The sequence below is a fragment of the Mirounga angustirostris genome, unplaced genomic scaffold (genome assembly GCF_029215605.1).
Source record: "Mirounga angustirostris isolate CCGP_5_RB_7025 unplaced genomic scaffold, mMirAng1.0.hap1 SCAF_13, whole genome shotgun sequence".
Lineage (NCBI taxonomy): Eukaryota > Metazoa > Chordata > Mammalia > Carnivora > Phocidae > Mirounga > Mirounga angustirostris.
The window spans coordinates 43209450-43227492 of NW_026991721.1; the positions used below are offsets into that span (position 1 = coordinate 43209450).

The 18043-nt window shown below is 43.7% G+C and overlaps 1 long non-coding RNA gene across 2 annotated transcripts; it reads left to right on the top strand.

Moving 5' to 3' along the window:
- The first annotated feature begins 542 nt into the window (after positions 1-542).
- LOC129046367 (uncharacterized) lies at positions 543-12585 on the top strand. 2 transcript variants are annotated; one of them, XR_010406935.1, is made up of 4 exons: positions 543-659; positions 1232-1333; positions 7777-7821; positions 12409-12585. It is a non-coding gene; the product is annotated as an uncharacterized LOC129046367 (long non-coding RNA). The 2 variants fall into 2 exon arrangements; XR_008507530.2 differs by lacking the exon at positions 7777-7821.
- Positions 12586-18043: the final 5458 nt, after the last annotated feature.

Consider the following 18043-nt stretch of genomic DNA (forward strand, 5'->3'; position numbering starts at 1 on the left):
AGTCCTGCAAGGGAGTTGTAAACTGCAGCCCGGATTAATCCAGGCTGTTCATCATTGTGTCTCAGCTGCTCATCCTCTCGGCCGGCTGGGCAACTGGGAAAGAACTCTAGGACCACCACTCCCCGGGGCCCAGAATGGCCAGAGGGAACAGTGGGGATTCCTGATCCGGACAAGTTCTCTTTCCCAGAAAAGGGATTAAGCATGCCCTGACAAAATTCACTCTTCCATCATTCTTTCCTGGGGAGTGAAGTGGGTGAGAAAAGAGACCTGAACCACTTATTCCTTCCCCCCTTAAAATTCCCTTCAAACCACTCCATGCATTTTGCATCTGAACAAGCCATCTATGGATCTACTGCCATCAGATGGGTCTGTGTTCTTGGTAAAATGAGGATAATGCCAACCGTGGAGGGTTGCAGTAAGAAGTAAATGAGAGATCACACGTGAAAGCACTTACGCAACTATGTGATCTGTGATGAGTACAGAATGCACACTAGGATTGCCTTTTTCTGAAGAATTGTGTAAGGCAGTATTGCGCAGGGTGAGGAAAACAAGCCCACACGTCTCTCTCAGAGCTCTCTCGCTGTAGAGGTGACCAAAACCTGACTCAAAGTCGATTAGAAGAAAAATAAAAGGAATTCACTGGCTCATGGAATTCGTAGGTGTGCCTAGACCTTGAGGCTCAAAGGAGGTTTTCAGGGCTCTTTTTCTCTCTCTCTTAGCTGGCTCTGCTTAGCTCTAATTCTCTTTGCTGTTGGCCTCATTCTCTCCTGCCACAAACAGCCTCTCTCCATGTGGGAAGGAAGACAGCCATGGAAATCATGATCCAAAAGGAAGAGGCACACGTTCTCTCCCAGTGTCCACGTTTTAAATCTCATGGCACGACTTTGGCCTTTTGTGGGTCACGTGCCCCTTCCTTGGACCAGGAGTCAACAAACTATGACCCACAGGCCAAATCTAGCCTACCTCCTGCTTTTGGACAGTGTGTCCAAAATGCTGTTGTCATTTTTAAATGGGGAAAAAAAGCACAAAAGAAAGATAATATTTTCTAATACCTGTAAATTATATGAAATTCAAATTTTAGTGCCCATAAATTTCAGTTTTACTAGACACACCGCAGCCATTCATTTACATATTGTTTATGTCTATTTTCCTCTACAACAGAAGTGGAGTAGTGGTAACGGAGACCAGATTGGCCCACAAAACCTAAAATATTGCTATCTGCTCTTTACAGAAAAATTGTGCTGACCTTGCCCTAGACCAGTCATGGTAAACAAGAAGACAGGACACTCTGTTTGGATCTGAATCATGCGCCCACACCTAGGAGACAGACAAGGTAAGATAAGTAATAATACTTTATACTTGTTGAGCACTTAGAGTATGAAGCAATGTTATTAGCACTTCATTTGTATTAGTTTACTTAGTCTTTATAATAACTTTTATTATCCCCATGCAATAGACAAAAATACTAAGGTACAGAAAGGTTAAGGAGTCTGTCCAGAATGACATAGCAAATAAGTGGTAGAGCTGAGATTTGAACCAAGCCATTTGGCTCCAGAGGTCACACACTGGCCACTGTTCAGGTCTGTTCTAGCCAAACAATGTGGGATGGGGAGTAGGACGGTTTTGAGGGTAAAGAGGGGTGTGGGGGAAAAGAAACAACAGATAACTGTGTTTTTTTACTTTTTTGTTTTGTTTTGTTTTGATCTAGTGTGAAGTGGTGTGAGATCTGCCCTTTGGGGTGGTAGTCATGGTGTTTGCTTACATTCATGGATTACTTACTTTGGGCTAATCCTAAGTACTTTGTGGATGTTGTCTCATTGAGGAAGCCAAAGCTTTGACAGGTTACCCAGGTTGCCCAGGGGTGCACGGCATCCTGATGAGAAGACAGGTCTGTCTGATCCAAGGGCCTGGGCACATAGCCATTACACCACACTGCCTCCCATCCCAGAGGATGAAGACAGATCAGCTCTCGAGCAGACATGGTAGAGAGCCTGACACATTGTAGGCACTCCATTCAGGTTAGTTTCTTCTCTTCCTCTTTCCTGACTTTTCCTATTCACATAACGGAGAGGTGTATGAGCAAGAAATCCATATGTATCCTTTGGAAGAACACTTTAAGTAAAATTTAAAAAAATCTCCCTTTAATCAGTCTTGCTGTCAAAAAGGCAGAGCAAAAATAGTAAAGGTTCAGAGAAGGGCAGTGAAAATAATGTGTGGCATGCATGGCAGAAGAGCATGCCATGAAAAGAGGCATTCCAAACCTGGGGATCATTTCATTTGGAAGGGCAAGCTCCCAGAGGCACAGTGTTTACAGTATCACAAGCTGACGACAGGTATAGGAAACGCTAATCAGGACCTGGTATTTACTTTTCCCCCAAAATACAAGAACCAGACTGTTTAACGCATTGTATAATAGCCGTGTCACCTTCCACTTTGGAACACTATCAAAGTGAGCTCTACCCTCCCTTCCTCCTGACTGTGGTGCCAAGCCACACCTCCAGCCCCAATCAGTACACAAGACACTGCGCTCTACACGTACTATGCAGCATCGAGGTTTCTAGCTGGAAGGTGTTTTGGGGCCAGGTAGATCAGCCTCCCGTGTTATACACGAAGTGCAAGCCCAGTAAGGTGAAATGGTTTGTCCAAATCTGCAGGGTGAGCTCATGGCATGTCTAGATTTAGCTGGGCCTTGCGACCGGTCAGAGGAACTGGACTGAGGTCCTGGCCAGACCTAGATGACCTTCCTGAGACTCAGTATCCTCATTTCTAACGTGGGTGGAAGATCAAATCGTGAAAGTACCCTAATGCTCAGTTTAGTATATCGTGGCTTACTGCTCAGTTTAGCACTTTTTCCTCTGTCCGTTCTGCTCCTTCGAATAGCCTTACATAGGAAAAAGAGCGCAATGCTGGACTGTTGAAAAAAATTGGAAGATGCAGCACCCCCTCCCCCTCTTGACTTCCCCCCACCAACAATAAAGTCCAAACTTCAAAAGAAACACACTCGCAAATGGTGGCCAGTCTCAGAGGCCTTTCCCGGAGTGGAACCCTGCGGTCAGATACTGGCCAGGGCAATCCTTGAACAGCTTGGTTACAATCCAAGCCTGTTTTCAGTGGGGAATAAAGTTCATGTTTTGGAGACAGTATCCTTGACTTTTTTATCCTGTTATTCAAATATTTCCTAATAATCTTCGGCATTTATACACTCAAGAGACCTTGAAGGAAAAGGATGCAGGGCTCCAGTCTTTTTTCCTTCCTTTTGCTAATGAATAGATGTTTTCTTTCTGAATTCACTGGCCCTATCACCCTATTTTTTTTAACACTCAAATAACCCTCCAAGCAAGAGGTCAACTAGCAAATGGGTAAATTACCAAGTTTTGGTTTGGACTTAATGCTATGAGTGCCTTTTCAACATGAAAAACCTAAGTGGAGAGGAATTGAAATTTGAGCAAATACATACATAACGCATCAATTAGTTGGAATAAGTGTGGGTGTTTCTGGTGCCACCTATTGGTCATACTGTAAGACTGACTATATGCAGTATGATTGGTCCTGCAAATGAATACCAAAGGGAATTTATGCTGTAGCAGTACCGGTTACAAATTTCAGCAGGTCAGCTGAATGTCAAAATAGGGTGACTGTTGCTTGAACATCATCTTTAGTCACAGCTACTTGGAAGTGTAAGACTATTTTACTATGTGGTTTTTGCCTTGGTTTATTCACCGATACATGTTTAGAGAGAAATACATAATGAGGCATAATCTCTGGGAACTCTGAGATTAATTAACCAATACTCAGATTCAAATGATTTTTGTGTCTTGTGATTCAGAACTGGTGTTGGTGCCCTGCCCAGATTCCTTTACCAGCCAGCACACCAGGCAGTTTCCCCGAGCTGCTGGGAAGTTGGCTAATCCAACAAACAGCTACCCCCTTCTCTGGAGAATTGCCCTTGGCCAGGAGGGAGCCACCTTGACAAGGAGACTACGTGCACACGTACACATTCATGTGGCCTCCACAACCAGTGGCCAATAGCTGACTGTCTCGGAGGCACAAAAGACCAGCCCTCCTAACCTTAAGGCAACACTAACCCTGTGGTGCAATTTGTTGCTCCAGAGCTCCCCATGGGATAAAGCCAAAGCCAAATTCTTGCTTAGCCCCCCTTCCCTGTCCTGTGTGGTTTCTCCTTGAAAACACTCCGTAAATCACTTGAACACAACTCATCTCAGGCTCTGCTTCCAAGGAAGCTGACCTAAGACAAGAACTATCCCATGGAAAGCTGTATCTGTGATGATGGAAGAAATCATGAGAGCAAAATAGCCCTTCGGGTCTATGAGTGTGGTTTTCCCAACATGCTCGAGTGGCTAAACAAAGCGACTCTTCTCCATAGGCGGTAGGTCCCAGACTAAACAGCAGCAGTGATATTGCACTGTGGGACCATGGACCTGTGTGATGATATAAAATATATCCTTGAAATGGCACTATGCCTGCGTTTTCTGAGAAATGCATTTAGTTTCAAAATAGTACATCCGTGCTGGCATTAGACCTAGTGCTCCCAGGGGTAATGAAGAATGACCTGGAACCGGAGCACTTGAGGCCTTTCACATTTCTGCATCTTCTGGAGGAGCCAGGACTTTTTGGCTTGTGCCAAAGGAGAGTGTTGGGGAAAGGAGAAGGCTCTGCAGGGGATAGTTCTGGAAATCTCCTAAGAATGGGTGGCTGATTAAATCGGGTTCTGCCTGCCGAAGTTCCAGCTCGTTCTCCAGAAGTCGTCATGGCCAGTAAGAAGAAGCTGGAAGGGTAGGGACTGGTCAGGCCTGGGCTTGAATGCTCCTCCTACTTACTAAATCAGTTTCCTCATCTACAGAATGGGGAACCTAATATTCACTCCCTCAAGTTTCTGGGAGGTGGGGGAGGTAGAAATAGTGTCAGGTTAGCACCTGGCATACATTAGCCAGTGAATACAAGGCAGCTACTTTTCTGCACTCAAGTAGTAGCATCTACCAATCAGCCTAGCTTCTCTCACTAATTAGGGTGATATTTTGGCCTTATTTATTTATTTATTTATTTACTTATTTATTCAACTTGTTTCAAACAAGTCGGGAAAAGGAGGCTGTTTATTTAGAGCTCTACTGGCCCCCCCAAGAGCTATTTTAATTTAATTTTAATTTTTTTTATTAATCCTCGGATTATTATGATCCTCACATAATGTAAGGCCATCCTGTATGCTTGAGCAAACTGTACAGTGTTCAGATGTGCCCCACTGTGGGTAAGCGGGGCTAAAATCTAGCCTTCTTCCTCTCCCCAAGCCATCAACCCCACAGGTAGTGTCCACCAGGAGGTGATACTTTACTAGTTCTCATAGAAACTGGGCTAGAAGCAGCCCTGACATTGTATAAGCCCTTTGTTCAAGGTTAGATCCCCAGAGGGGACCACGAGGACCCCCCCTGAAGAGAAGACCTGAGCATCATGCTCTCTAGACCCACTTTCTCCCACCTATATGCCTAACCCTCACAAATAAAAACCTGACAAAGATATCTTAGGCCATAGTAATTATCTGCCAGGGGTCGCCTCAAAATATGGTGCCTAGCTCAGATGTCCCCATATCATAATATGGTAGGGTCTGAAAAATTACCAACACCATCACCTGGGGCACTTGGTGAAAAATGCAATATCCTGAGCCATACACCTGACCTTCTAGATTCTACAATCTCTAGAGATTAAATTAGGGAACAGCTGTTGAGATATGATTAATTTCTTCCTCACAGGCTTGCTGACTATAAAGAAGGCTTCCGTGGTCAAGGATTCCCTTCATTAACAAAGTCTACAGAAGAGTCATGGTGAAGAGTTGAATGTTCCCTAAAAAGGCTCTTCCTCTGAGAAGAAGCCCAAAGATAAAAAAAAAAGCCATAGGCTTCCCTTTCCTTGATAACCTCCTTCCACTCCATATCCAATTCCCCCAACACATACATAATATTATCTCTCTTAGGGCTCTTCCTTCTCTCTCCCTTTCTTGTTTCTGGTTGCTGGTATATAGAACATATCCCCCAGCAAGCAGAGGCAACTTGGTGATGGCTATCCTTAAAATTCTTGTTTACTTTTTAGAATCACATCTAGCATTTTCTATTGCTCTTCCTAGAGTCCTGGGTTACCCAAGACCTTCCAAGCAACCTAACTGTGTCCTTAGTGGCAATCCTAACAGTCAGGGACTGTCCATATGATGAGTTGTTAAGTTAATGATACCTTCAATACAGCACAGGTTTCACATAATGGTAGTTAATATATGAGCACATCACTTTCAACATAAGGTTTGCCCATTGGAGAACCAAACTGACCTGTTCTATAACCAACAACTATACTACAAGGTACACATCTAGAATTGTGTCAAGTTTACCTTGCCCAGTTCCTACAATGATAAGAGAACATTAAGGAAGAACTAATTCATTAAAAGATAGGGTCTAAAAAACATTCAACACCTATGCTAGGAGCTAAAGCTAGAGATAAATCAAATGTGTCACTATCTTCATGAAATTCAGCCTAGTAGAAGAATGCCTATGGAAGCATTCTGTGGCAGACAGACTATACCACTTAAGGGATTATCATTATTAACAAAAGAGTCTTGTGCTGTAACTTAGATGCTGAGAAGAAAAGTAGTATTTACTGACCACCATTGAATTTTCACAAAGATCCTACTGCTTGGTTGCTGGGTCAGTTATGATGCCTCCTGGTGCAAGACATAGGAAACCCAGCTAAAACTGATGTAAACAAGAAGAAAACTGTATTATCTCAACCCACAAGTCAAGATGTAAAGATTACTGGGGTTGATTAACTCAGTAGCTCAGTCATAACTGCAAGAACCCAAGTTCTTTCTGTCCCTCTGCTCTCTCATTGTATTAGGGTTTTTCAGAAAAACAGAACCAATAGGATATATATACAGTTACACACATACATATACACTTATGCACATATACAACACATACCTATGTACACACATATATTTAAAGAGATTTATTACAACAAATTGGGTATAGAGGCTGACTAGTCCCAAGATCTGGAGGGTAAGTTGGTAAGCTGGAGACCCAAGAGAGCTGATGGTGTAGTTTCAGTCTGAAGGCTGGCAGGCTCAAGACCTGTTCAGTTCAGTTAGTGTCCAAAGGCAGAAACAAAACAATGCCGCAGCTTGAAGGCAGGAAGGCAGGAGGAATTTCCCCATTTCAGGGGAGGGCTGGCCTTTTTATTCTATTTAGGCCTTCAACTGATTGGATGAGGCCCACCCACATTAGGGAGAGCAATCTGCTTTACACGGTCTACTGATTTAATTGTTAAACACATCCAAAAATCCTCACAGAAACACTCAGAATAATGTTTAACCAAATACCTAAACACACTGTGGCCCAATCAAGTTAACACGTTAAATTTAATCATATATTCATCTTCAGCATTTGACCCAAATCCTTGTTGGTATGACAGCAACACTTCCAGTTATCACATCCTCACACAACATCCAAAAGCTGGGTACTTTCAGAAAGCTCCTCTTCTTAAGAAAGCACTTGATACCCTGATACATTGTTGTTAGGAAGGAAGAAAGGTTTGAATTGCGCTGGGGGAAGCTACTGGCTCAACATCCAACAATGTCTTCCATAATTTCTATTATCCTGTTTTAAAGATATGAACACTGAGACTCAGAAAGATTGACTTGGTCAGCATCACACACCTAGTAAACTGTCAAGCACAAAGTTCAATCAGATCTTTCTGGCTCTAATTTGCTTGCTCTATTTGCAGGTCTATTTGTAAATATTCCTAACTCCACCTGTACCGTAACCTTGGGTGAGTGCCTTATTCCCTCCAAATCTTCATTTCTATCACTGAGAAATAGACATAACAACAGTCCTTACCTTTTAGAGTATCATTTAACTTAGTGTATGTAAACTTTCATTATTACAGATATTCCTTGACTTATGATGGGGTTATATGCTGATAAACCCATCATAAGTTGAAAATATCATTAAGTCAAAAATGCATTTAATCTACTAAACATCATGGCTTAGCCTCGCCTATCTTCAAGGTGCTCAGAATACTTATATTAGCCTACAGTTGGGCAAAATCATCTAACACAAATCCTATTCCTATTTTATAATAAATGCTGAATTATCTCACATAATTGATTGAATACCGTACTGAAAGTGAAAAACAGAATGCTTGTATGGGTACAGAATGGTTGTAAGTATATGCATTGTTTACCGTTGTAAGCTGTGACTTGCTGCCACTGCCCAACATCATGAGAGAGGATCATCCCCCCATATTGCTAGCCTGAAGAAAGATCAAAACTCAAAGTTCAAAGTATGGTTTTTCCTGAATGTGTATTGCTTTTGCACATTGTAAAATCATACTTATAAGTTGAACCATTGTTAAGTTACAGACTGTATTTGCTGCCCCACCACAGTATAAAGAGCCACATATTGTACAACTGTAGGGGGCACTATTCACCTAGAATATACTATGAATTATTCCCCCTGGAGTTTCACCATAGCTTACTAAGAGGTACAGAAAACTTACCTCTAGAATGAGAAATGGAGAATTCTTGGGTTTAAGTAGTACAGCACTGGCAAGTTTTAACTCAATGCCACAACAAACAGGTGAAGGAAAGCTAACAGAATTTTCCAAGCCCAATGGTAAGGACCTTCATATATGTATCTCATTAATTCTCACAAAAGCCCTACAATGATAAAGAAATTTTGTTATGCTTTTGTTTTTCCTGTAGAGAGTTACCATGGTAGGTTTTAATTCTAAGAAAGAAACAATTTCCTGATTTCCTTGCTGGAAGATACTGTCAGTCATTCAACACTCTTTCCTGGAGCTCACTGTGTTTCTGTGTTCTACCTGCCAAGGCTTCAGCATGATGCAATAAGTACTGATCTGTGAAGTCAGAGGCCTGGGTTCTCTAGGCTTACTCTGTGTCTAGCTAACAGTATCAAAGTGGACAGTCAATTAACATTTCCTTTTCCCTCTGTATCCACAATTATCTGCAAATGAGGTGATGAGGTAAGATTCTTTGGTTTCTAAGAATTTCTTTTTTCCTTTTTTTTAGGGAGAGAGAGTGCACACACTCTGCACGCTAGAGTTGGGGGGAGGGTGGAGAGGGTCAGAGGCAGAGGGAGAGAGAGAATTTTTTTTTTTAAAGATTTATTATGAGAGAGAGAGAGAGAGAGTACATGAGTGGGGGAGGGTCAGAGGGAGAAGCAGACTCCCCGCCGAGCAGGGAGCCTGATGCGGGACTCGATCCCGGGACTCCGGGATCATGACCTGAGCCGAAGGCAGTCGCTTAACCAACTGAGCCACCCAGGCGCCCGGAGAGAGAGAATCTTAAGCAGGCTCCATGTCCAGTGCAGAGCCCATCGCGGGGCTCAATCTCACAACCCTGAGATCATGACCTGAGCTGAAATCAAGAATCAGATGTTTAACTGGCTGAGCCACCCAGGTACCCCTCTAAGAGTGGTTTCTAAGGGCCCAGTTATACTGAGCAATCTATCACCCAGCTCTCTGTATATGCAGACTGAACCCTCAGGTCTGATTAATAGGTCTGCTGCTATTTACCCAAATAATCCTGGTTTGCTAAGGAGGTGGAAGGAAGACAGTGTGATGTGGTGGGAAGAGTCCTAAAGGCAGGGTAAAGGATATCTAGTGCTAACTCTGTCTTGGAGAAGTCATCTGCACCCACTGGGTCTCAGCTTCTTTTTCTGTTAAGTAGGGTTCTGCAAAAGATGATCTGGAAGGTTTCTTCCAGGTCTATGGTAGTCTAACAGATGCTATCAGATGCTACTGTTCCTTTGCATGTGTCTGAAAATTGTTTTCTTAAAATGTGTCCCTTGTTCTTGTTTTAGAACAGAAATGAAACCCCAGGTATAGATTCTTTTTTTTTTTTTAAGATTTTATTTATTTATTTGATAGAGAGACAGGAGAGAGGGACTACAAGCAGGGGGAGTGGGAGAGGGAGAAGCAGGCTCCCTGCAGAGCAGGGAGCCCAATGCGGGGCTCGATCCCAGGACCCTGGGATCATGACCTGAGCCGAAGGCAGACGCTTAATGACTGAGCCACCCAAGCGCCCCTCAGGTATAGATTCTTGAAGGCAAAAGAGATAATGGGAAAAAACAAAGGTAGGAAGGCCTAAAATCTAGTCAAATTCTTGAAACTAAAAAATTGAGGGCTACTCAGATGTCCATCAACAGACGAATGGATAAATCAGATCTGGTAATATATATATAAAACGGAACATGACTCAGCCATCAAAAAAAATCTTGCCATTTGCAATGATGTGGATGGAACTAGAGGGTATTATGCTAAGCGAAATAAGTCAATCAGAGAAAGACAATTATCATATGCTCTCACTCATATGTGGAGTTTAATAAACAAAACAGAGGATCATAGGGGAAGAGAGGAAAAAATAAAACAAGATGAAATCAGAGAGGGAGACAAACCATAAGAGACTCTTAATCATAGGAAACAAACTGAGGGTTGCTGGAGGAGAGGGGGGTGGGGGATGGGGAAACTGGGTGATGGACATTAAGGAGGGCACGTGATATAATGAACACTGGGTATAAGACTGATGAAGCACTGACTTCCACCTCTGAAACTAATAATATATTATATGTTAATTGAATTTAAATTTTTAAAAAATTAGAAAAAACATTTTAAGAAGTTGAGGGCTGCTGAAGGAAAATCAGATAAAATGTAAATTCCCAGGATGTGATAAATGAGTGATCTTTAATGTCTGCCCTGTTTGGGGGAGCAATTTCTGTTACCTTAGCAATACACACTGTAAGAACTCAAGAAATGGTTGCTGACTGATTAACTTTACTATAATGATTAGGCAGGGAACTAGCTGATTATCAAAGGTTCCTTGTAGTTCTAGTATCCTATGATACATTTTGCTGAATTACAACACAGGTCTGCCTGACCCCACAGCCTGAGCTCTTGACCATTAGGCATCCTACTTTAGACAGCTTCATTGCCTCCACAAGTTGGAATTCAGCGTTCTCAGTGACTGTTTCCTCACCTTAAAATGGGGAGAATAATAGTAGGTACTGTATAGGTTTGTTTACTTAACAAATATTTACTGAGTACCTGCTGGGCACCAGGGACATCTTAGTGAATCAGACAGTTAAGACCCTGTGCTTGTGGAGATTCTTTCTAGATAGGAGAGAGAGAAAATTAACAAATAAGCAAGTGAATAATCAAGACAGTGACAGACATTAGTAAGTGCTGTGAAGGAAATAAAACAGGGCTAAGGAGTGACTGCAGGGAAGGATGAAACAGGAGTGTTGGAGAAGACGTCTCAGAGAAAAAGACATTTGTTAGGAAGGAGCAGCCTTGGGAAGATGGGGGAGAATATGATAATGGCATTCTACGCAGAGGAAAGACTACAGACCCTACAGCAAGAAGTAGCTGGGCATGTTTTAGGAATAGAGGGAAGGTCAATGTAGCTGGAGTGTGGTGAGCAAGGCAGGGGTGTGACTGAAGGTGAGGGAAGATGGCCAGATCTTACAGGACTTTGTAGGCCAGATAAATTTTCTTCCAATGGCAATGGGAGACCACTGACGAGTTTCCAGCAGTTTCAGAGAGGAGCATGATCTGTGGAAGCTGGTTTGAAAGCATCCCTGTTTGCCTCGTAGAGAAGAGATTGTCAATGAGCAGTGGTGGAGAGAGGCCTGTCAGAAGACAGCTGTCCACGTGAGAGCTGATGGGGACTGGACAGTTTGTGGTGGTGGAGATAGAGAGTAGAGAGAAATAATTCAAATTTAGGATATCTTCTGGAAGGCATGTGGATTAAATGAGGTAATTTATGCAAACACCTCACAAAGTGCCTGACAGAAGGGGCTCAATTAAGTGCTTGCTGTAAATAATACAGCCTGGTGTAGCAGGCCAGTCACAATTCCATAAGTCAAAGAGAAATCTGCCAAATACTTAGATCACAGAGCAGGTTAGCAAACTGGTTCAAGCACTCATTATTTATGTGCCACTTGGGAAAGTCACATTTGGGGCCTCAGTTTCCCCAATTATAAAATGAGAAGTGGGCCAAATGAACTCTAAGGCAGCTTCCAGAGCTAACATCCTCCAAACCTTTTTGATGGCATATATCATCAGGGTTTGCTCGGAGAAGCAGAGTCACTGTGAGTGAGATAGAACAAGGAATTTATAGCAAGGAGTAGACCTTACAAAACTGTGGAAACCAGTGAAGTACTCTATGCAACGCATTGCCTCTGTGCCTGGTGTTGGGCCCAAAGTCATGATAGATCAACCAACCCTGCAATCAAGAAGAAAAGTGAGGCACAAAGTTTGGGAAGTCAAGGGCAAACTGGAACACACAGGGATAAACTGGATGCCAAGTCTGTCTAACCATCTCTAATCTTGATGCAGGTGATCTGCAGAAGCTAGAGCCCTTAACCATGGAGCTACTCATGCACCTAGCCCAAGACTCAGAGCAGATGAAGGAGGAGCTCATGCAGGTCCGAGTGCTGCCCCTGCCAATAAGTGAGCCAGCCGACTCAATGTCATGAACTGCCACTGTGCCTGGCACCCAGCTGTGACTTTCAGAGTAGAAAACACAGCTTTGCTTCCACCTCTCCAGTCTTGTGCCAATTTCTCTTGTGGCCAATCCCAATCTGGAGCCATGCAGGGAAGGGAATTCTAGCAAATGAGTTCCACTGCAGCTAAATTGACAATAAAGAGCTACCAGAATCCACTCCTTGTCAACTTGGCATTCATACACACCTTTGAAAACCATACGTAACTGTTAAATAAAGACAATAGCAAAATCATGCTTCCACTTAACATGACCCAATGGTCCCTCATGCAACTGAAAACATTCTATCCTTCTCTCAAAGGGAGGATATAGGTCCCTTTATGCACCTTTGGGTGATATTCATTCTTTTTCTAGCTGAGTCACCCTCTCCTTTGGAGGTAAGGGCTTTGGGAGGTGATTAGGTCATGAGAGCAGAGCCCTTATAAAAGAGACCCCAGGGAGTCCCCTCATCCCTTCTGCCCTGGAAGATACAACAAAGAGACAGCCATCTAGGAACCAGGAAATGGGCTCTTATTAACACTGAATCTGCTGGTGCCTTGATCTTGGAGCTCTTAGTATTCAGAACCATGAGAAATAAATGTCTATTTATAAGCCAGCCAGTGTATGGTATTGTTATAGCAGCCCAAATGGACTAAGATAGGCATAAAACAATAATCATCATGGATTTTGTGTGTCAGGAATTTGGAAAAAGCACAGCAAGTGTGGTTCTTCTATGCCCCACAATGTCTGGGTTGAGATGACTCAAACAGCTGGGGGTAGGAACCCCTGGGACCAGAGAATCTACTTCCAAGATTCATTCATACTTCTGGTGCTCAGCCTGGGGTGGCTGAAGGAGAGGCTCATCTGGCACTATCAACTGGAAAACCTGCACGGTGGTCTCAAGGTAGCTGGACTACTTACAGGGCTGCTCAGAGCTCCAAAGCAAATTTCCCAGCAAATAATCTGCATGGCCTTTTATGACATAGCTTTGGAAGTCACCTTGTGTCACTTACACTATTTTATTGGTTGAAGAAGTCACAAGCCCTCCCAAATTCAAGGGGAGGAAATATAAACTCTGCCCTTCAATGGGAGGAATGTCAAAGAACTTGAGGCTATGTTTTAAAACCACCACCTGACACCTTGTCTAGTCTAGTTCATGTTTATCCACAGCAGGTGGCTAGTTCACAATTTTTCATTATTTAGCATTATTTTTATTACTGTTCATTTCTCACCTGTATCAACTGATGAGAATGCTGCCTGTGAGAGATATTATTACAGGTGCTTTCCCTTCCATGCTTCCCTGGGTTTCTTGGAAAGTCACACACCCCTCATAGCTAGACTCACATTTCAATTGTTCTACAAACTTACTACTTACAGGTGATCTCCTGACTTATTATAACTCTTTGGCTGGATACTCCTGCACATATGGCCTATATGATTCCTAATGCCTTCAGGTGACAATATTGAGATCAGTGGTCAATTAGCTAGTGAACAGTGATAAGAAAATATCTTGGGCTGATTCATGAAGTTTAGAAACAGGCTTCTGAATCAAACAACAATTCTAGCCAAGACATCTTTCTACCTTAAAATATTTAAGAATCTGCAGAGAAAAACAGAAAAGGAAGATAAGTGATTGGCAAACCCTCCGAACTGTGAAGAAAGCAGAAAGCTATCTTGTAGGCGTGGCCTGTAGAGTAGACTTGACCATCATTCCAGAACCAGTTGGGTTGCATTTTGATGGCCTCCTATACCCAGAACATAATGAAGGCTCTCTTTTTCTGAAGAATTAGAGCACTTATAGCCTGAACTATTCATTTATTCATTCAACAAGCATCTATCGAGTGCTGCGGACAGGCCAGGTAGTGTCTCCTTTGCTGTTCAGGAACACAATGGTGAGGAAGACACAGCCTCTGACCTTGAAGGACTGTGAAAGGGATCAAAACCAAGCCAAACCAAAACCAATTCCGAAACAAAACCCCAAATTTATAATGAGTAAGGGAGCTCAAGAAAAAGCACTTAATTATAAATAAGTTTCACTGTGGGTCTCGTGTCTTAGTCTCCTCTAATGTGACTGTAAGCTCGTTGGAGGCAGGAACCACATTCTAATGCCTCCATACCTCCCAGGACACTGCTCAGTGACATGTCCACAAGAACCTATCACTAAACATTTGCTACTGGTTTGACTGACAGATACTGAAATGAAATGAAGTTGCAGAGGTACAAAGTGTGTTAGCAGTATTTTTTGCCTCCTGCACAGGTTCACAGTTGCCCATCTGTATATTAAACCATCACCACCAACAAATAAGAATGTCCTCTGTACCATCTTATGCTTGGTAGGAGGAACAACAGGGCTTTGATTCCTTGACATTCAAGAGCTCTCTGGTGACTTGATTCTTCCCCAGCTAGTGGTGCAAGTGATAAGAAGGCAGGGGTTTGGCTCTGCCACTTAAGAGCCGTTACTGAACCTCTTGGGGCCTGTGATTCCTCAACTTTGAGTGAGATTAGGGTTCCCTCCTGCTTTACTCAGGACACATGTTTTTGTTTCATAACTAGTTTGGGTGCAAAGGGAGATGTAGCACCCAGACCATCTATAAACTGATGGGATGTGACCTGACTTCTCCCCATGCTTCTCTTATTCCACGATAAATTCCCAGTCCTTATGAGGTTTTGGTCCCAGTGAATTTTCCCCTCAAAAACCAAACAGGATAATAATGAACCATTTTCTTGCATTTTCTATCAAGACCGCTCTTTGTGAGTTCTAAATGTTCTGTCCATATTCAAAGAAGCTGGTTTCTTCATGAGTGGTTGGAATAAGACTTCTCTTGGAAGCTACTGAATATGGATTAGTTGGATTGTTTCGCAGGAAATAAAAAGCAGGCTCTGGGGTGACTACTTCAGTACTTAATTGGGTTAGCAAAGAACTGCAAATGAGAGGTTTTCCTTAGGAGGGAAAGGATGTTTACGGCCCCCCACCCCCTTAGGTGGTGGATTTTTAACCTAAACCCTAGTGTTCAAATGCAGCTTTTAATTTAGAAACCATTACAAGAATCTATTAGAGCAGAAAATGTCAGGTTGAAAAATTAACACATCACAGGAGTTAATTAGAACCCAGCCTCTCATTAGATGCAAATAGAGAGCCCTCCAACTGGCCTGCTGAAGTCACATTTGTTGTAGCTCCAAAGTGGCTGCCTCCTTCCTACTCAGAGAGTGGACAGAGGAAACTGTCCAGGCCCTCAGGCCAGAGCCACTAGGGGCCCACAGCCTGCCCTTCAGGTTAATGGAAGGTTCCATTCCCCTGTCCCCATCTTCTGCTCCTCTCCTAAATGCTCTGCCTATCACAGGGTGGAGAGCCCTTGGTGTGGAACTCCCTCAGGGAAGTGTTTTCTGCAACAAAGACAAAATGCCAGGCCTGTCACTGGGAGCAGACTGGCGACTGTGTAAACCGCTCTGTGAGAGGAGAGGCTGAGGGGCTCCGGGCCATTCAGAGTGAGCTCTAAGTTGTGGTCTTTGTTTTCTTTCCACATGCAGACTGAAATGTGATTCCCCTGGCTTTCTTTTCTGGAAAATACCTGCGATGAGTTCCATGCCGGGGAAAGAAAAGCTGTTGACAGGAAAAGCTTCTGCCCAGGGAAGGGGCTTCTTCCAGCGTTCTCCAAGGAGACAGTGCTTCGAGCAAGCCAGGGCAGGGACGCCGGGGCTAGGAAGAAAAAGTCCTGATGGCAAAAGGGGCATCTCTAACCAGGGATTAGGCAAAGCGCACACAGTTTCCTCTGTGAGAACAGTACCATGCCCATAAACAGGCACACGTCTGAGTCCCCTGTCACTTACTGTGTGATCTTGAACAAATTGCTTAACCCCTCAAAACATCAGTTTTCTCAAGCTGCTGAGTGAAATAAATGAGATAATACACGGAAAGCATGTAACCCAGTATCCGGCCCAGAGTAAGGGTTCTATGGAAGTTCTTGGTTGTTGGTCTGATAATAGTATCGCTTCCCTCAACACTGATGGTGTAGCCTCTTTGTGCCAGGCCCTGTGCTGCTCCTTGACCTCGCGGAGTTCATCCTTCAATAAACCATGCACATGTACCATCAGTACATGGCAAGCCTTCCTCCCCTTCCTGCAAATGCGTCAGGAGAAGTGCCCATTGCACACTAACTCTGCTTTGTTGAGTAGCTCAGAATCCTGCAGGCCATCTGCCTCTGCACAGCTCTGTAACCTCAGCTACCTCCACCCTCAATTTACCTACAATTCTCTCTCTATGTACTTACCACATTGAGTTAGAGTTGTCTGTTCCTTCTTTGTCTCCTCCTGTGAGTTCCTAGAGGGTGGGGATCATCTATTCATTGGATTCATTCATCTCATCATTTATTCATCTCTGTGGGCCTATGGTCTCCTGCATTACTCAGCACAGTCAAACGGAAGAGTCAACCCTACTCCTGAGTATGTAGACTTCCAGCTGGGAATATTTCTAGGGAAAAAACCCTGCCTCCCATCTTTGAGGGGCCCCCTTGGGCCCTGGTTTGGTTGGTCTTCCATTTTCTTTTCTTTTTTTTTTAGGAAAGGTCTTCCATTTTCTAACTATTACTTCAGTTCTAGCCTCAGTTTCGTCACCTCTTTAAGAAGCTAATAGAGTCTCCTTTTCTGGGAGGTTGTGATGATGGCGGGAGACAAAGCAGCTTTTATGTGCCCAACACAGTTCTAGGTACAGAGCCAAAAACCAAAACAAGTTGATTCCATTCTTGCCCTCAGCCAAGTCTAGTTGCCAGTATATGAAAACTAAAGCTATAAGGCAAAATAGGAGCACCACAGGAGTGGAACAGATATCCTTCCAACTTGTATCCAGCCTCTGCCATCTGCCAGACTTGGCTGAAACAGAGGACACAAACATGCATACAAACCTGGTCCCTGTCACCAAGGCCCAGAAAACCTTGGCAAGTGTTGGTCAAAAAGATCTCAAGAAGAGAGTAGAAAGCTCTTTATCCAGATCTTCAGACCTGGGCTGCAAGGAGATGTCTTTGGGACCTGGCTGGAAAGTAGGAGGTCACCTCACAACGACAAAAACCAAGTTATTTGGCACTTACTTTGTATGTGCCAGACACTGTGCTAAATGATTTAGGGGCATTCTCTCATTTAACTCTTAGAACAACTGTGTGGGGTAGACATGAATTTCCTTATTTTACAGATGGCCCATTTGAAGCTCAGAGAGGCACAGAAGCTTCACCACAGTCAAGCAGTAAGTAAATGGCTTAGAAATCCACCTGCTGAGTGTTTCACTGGTCTGACTGGAAAGGGAAAGGGTGAACTAGCACAAACCTCCACCCGAGGGGTGGGCCGTGGGGAGGGGGAGGGCTGGGAAGGGGGGGCGGGGGCGGGGAACTGGATCAAAACAGCGGTCGCGTGATCCCGAGACCTCCAGGGCCCTTCGCAGCAGCTGAATAAGTTAAGAAATGCAGGCTGCAGGGGAGGGATGCCCGGGAGGCTGGGGGAGGG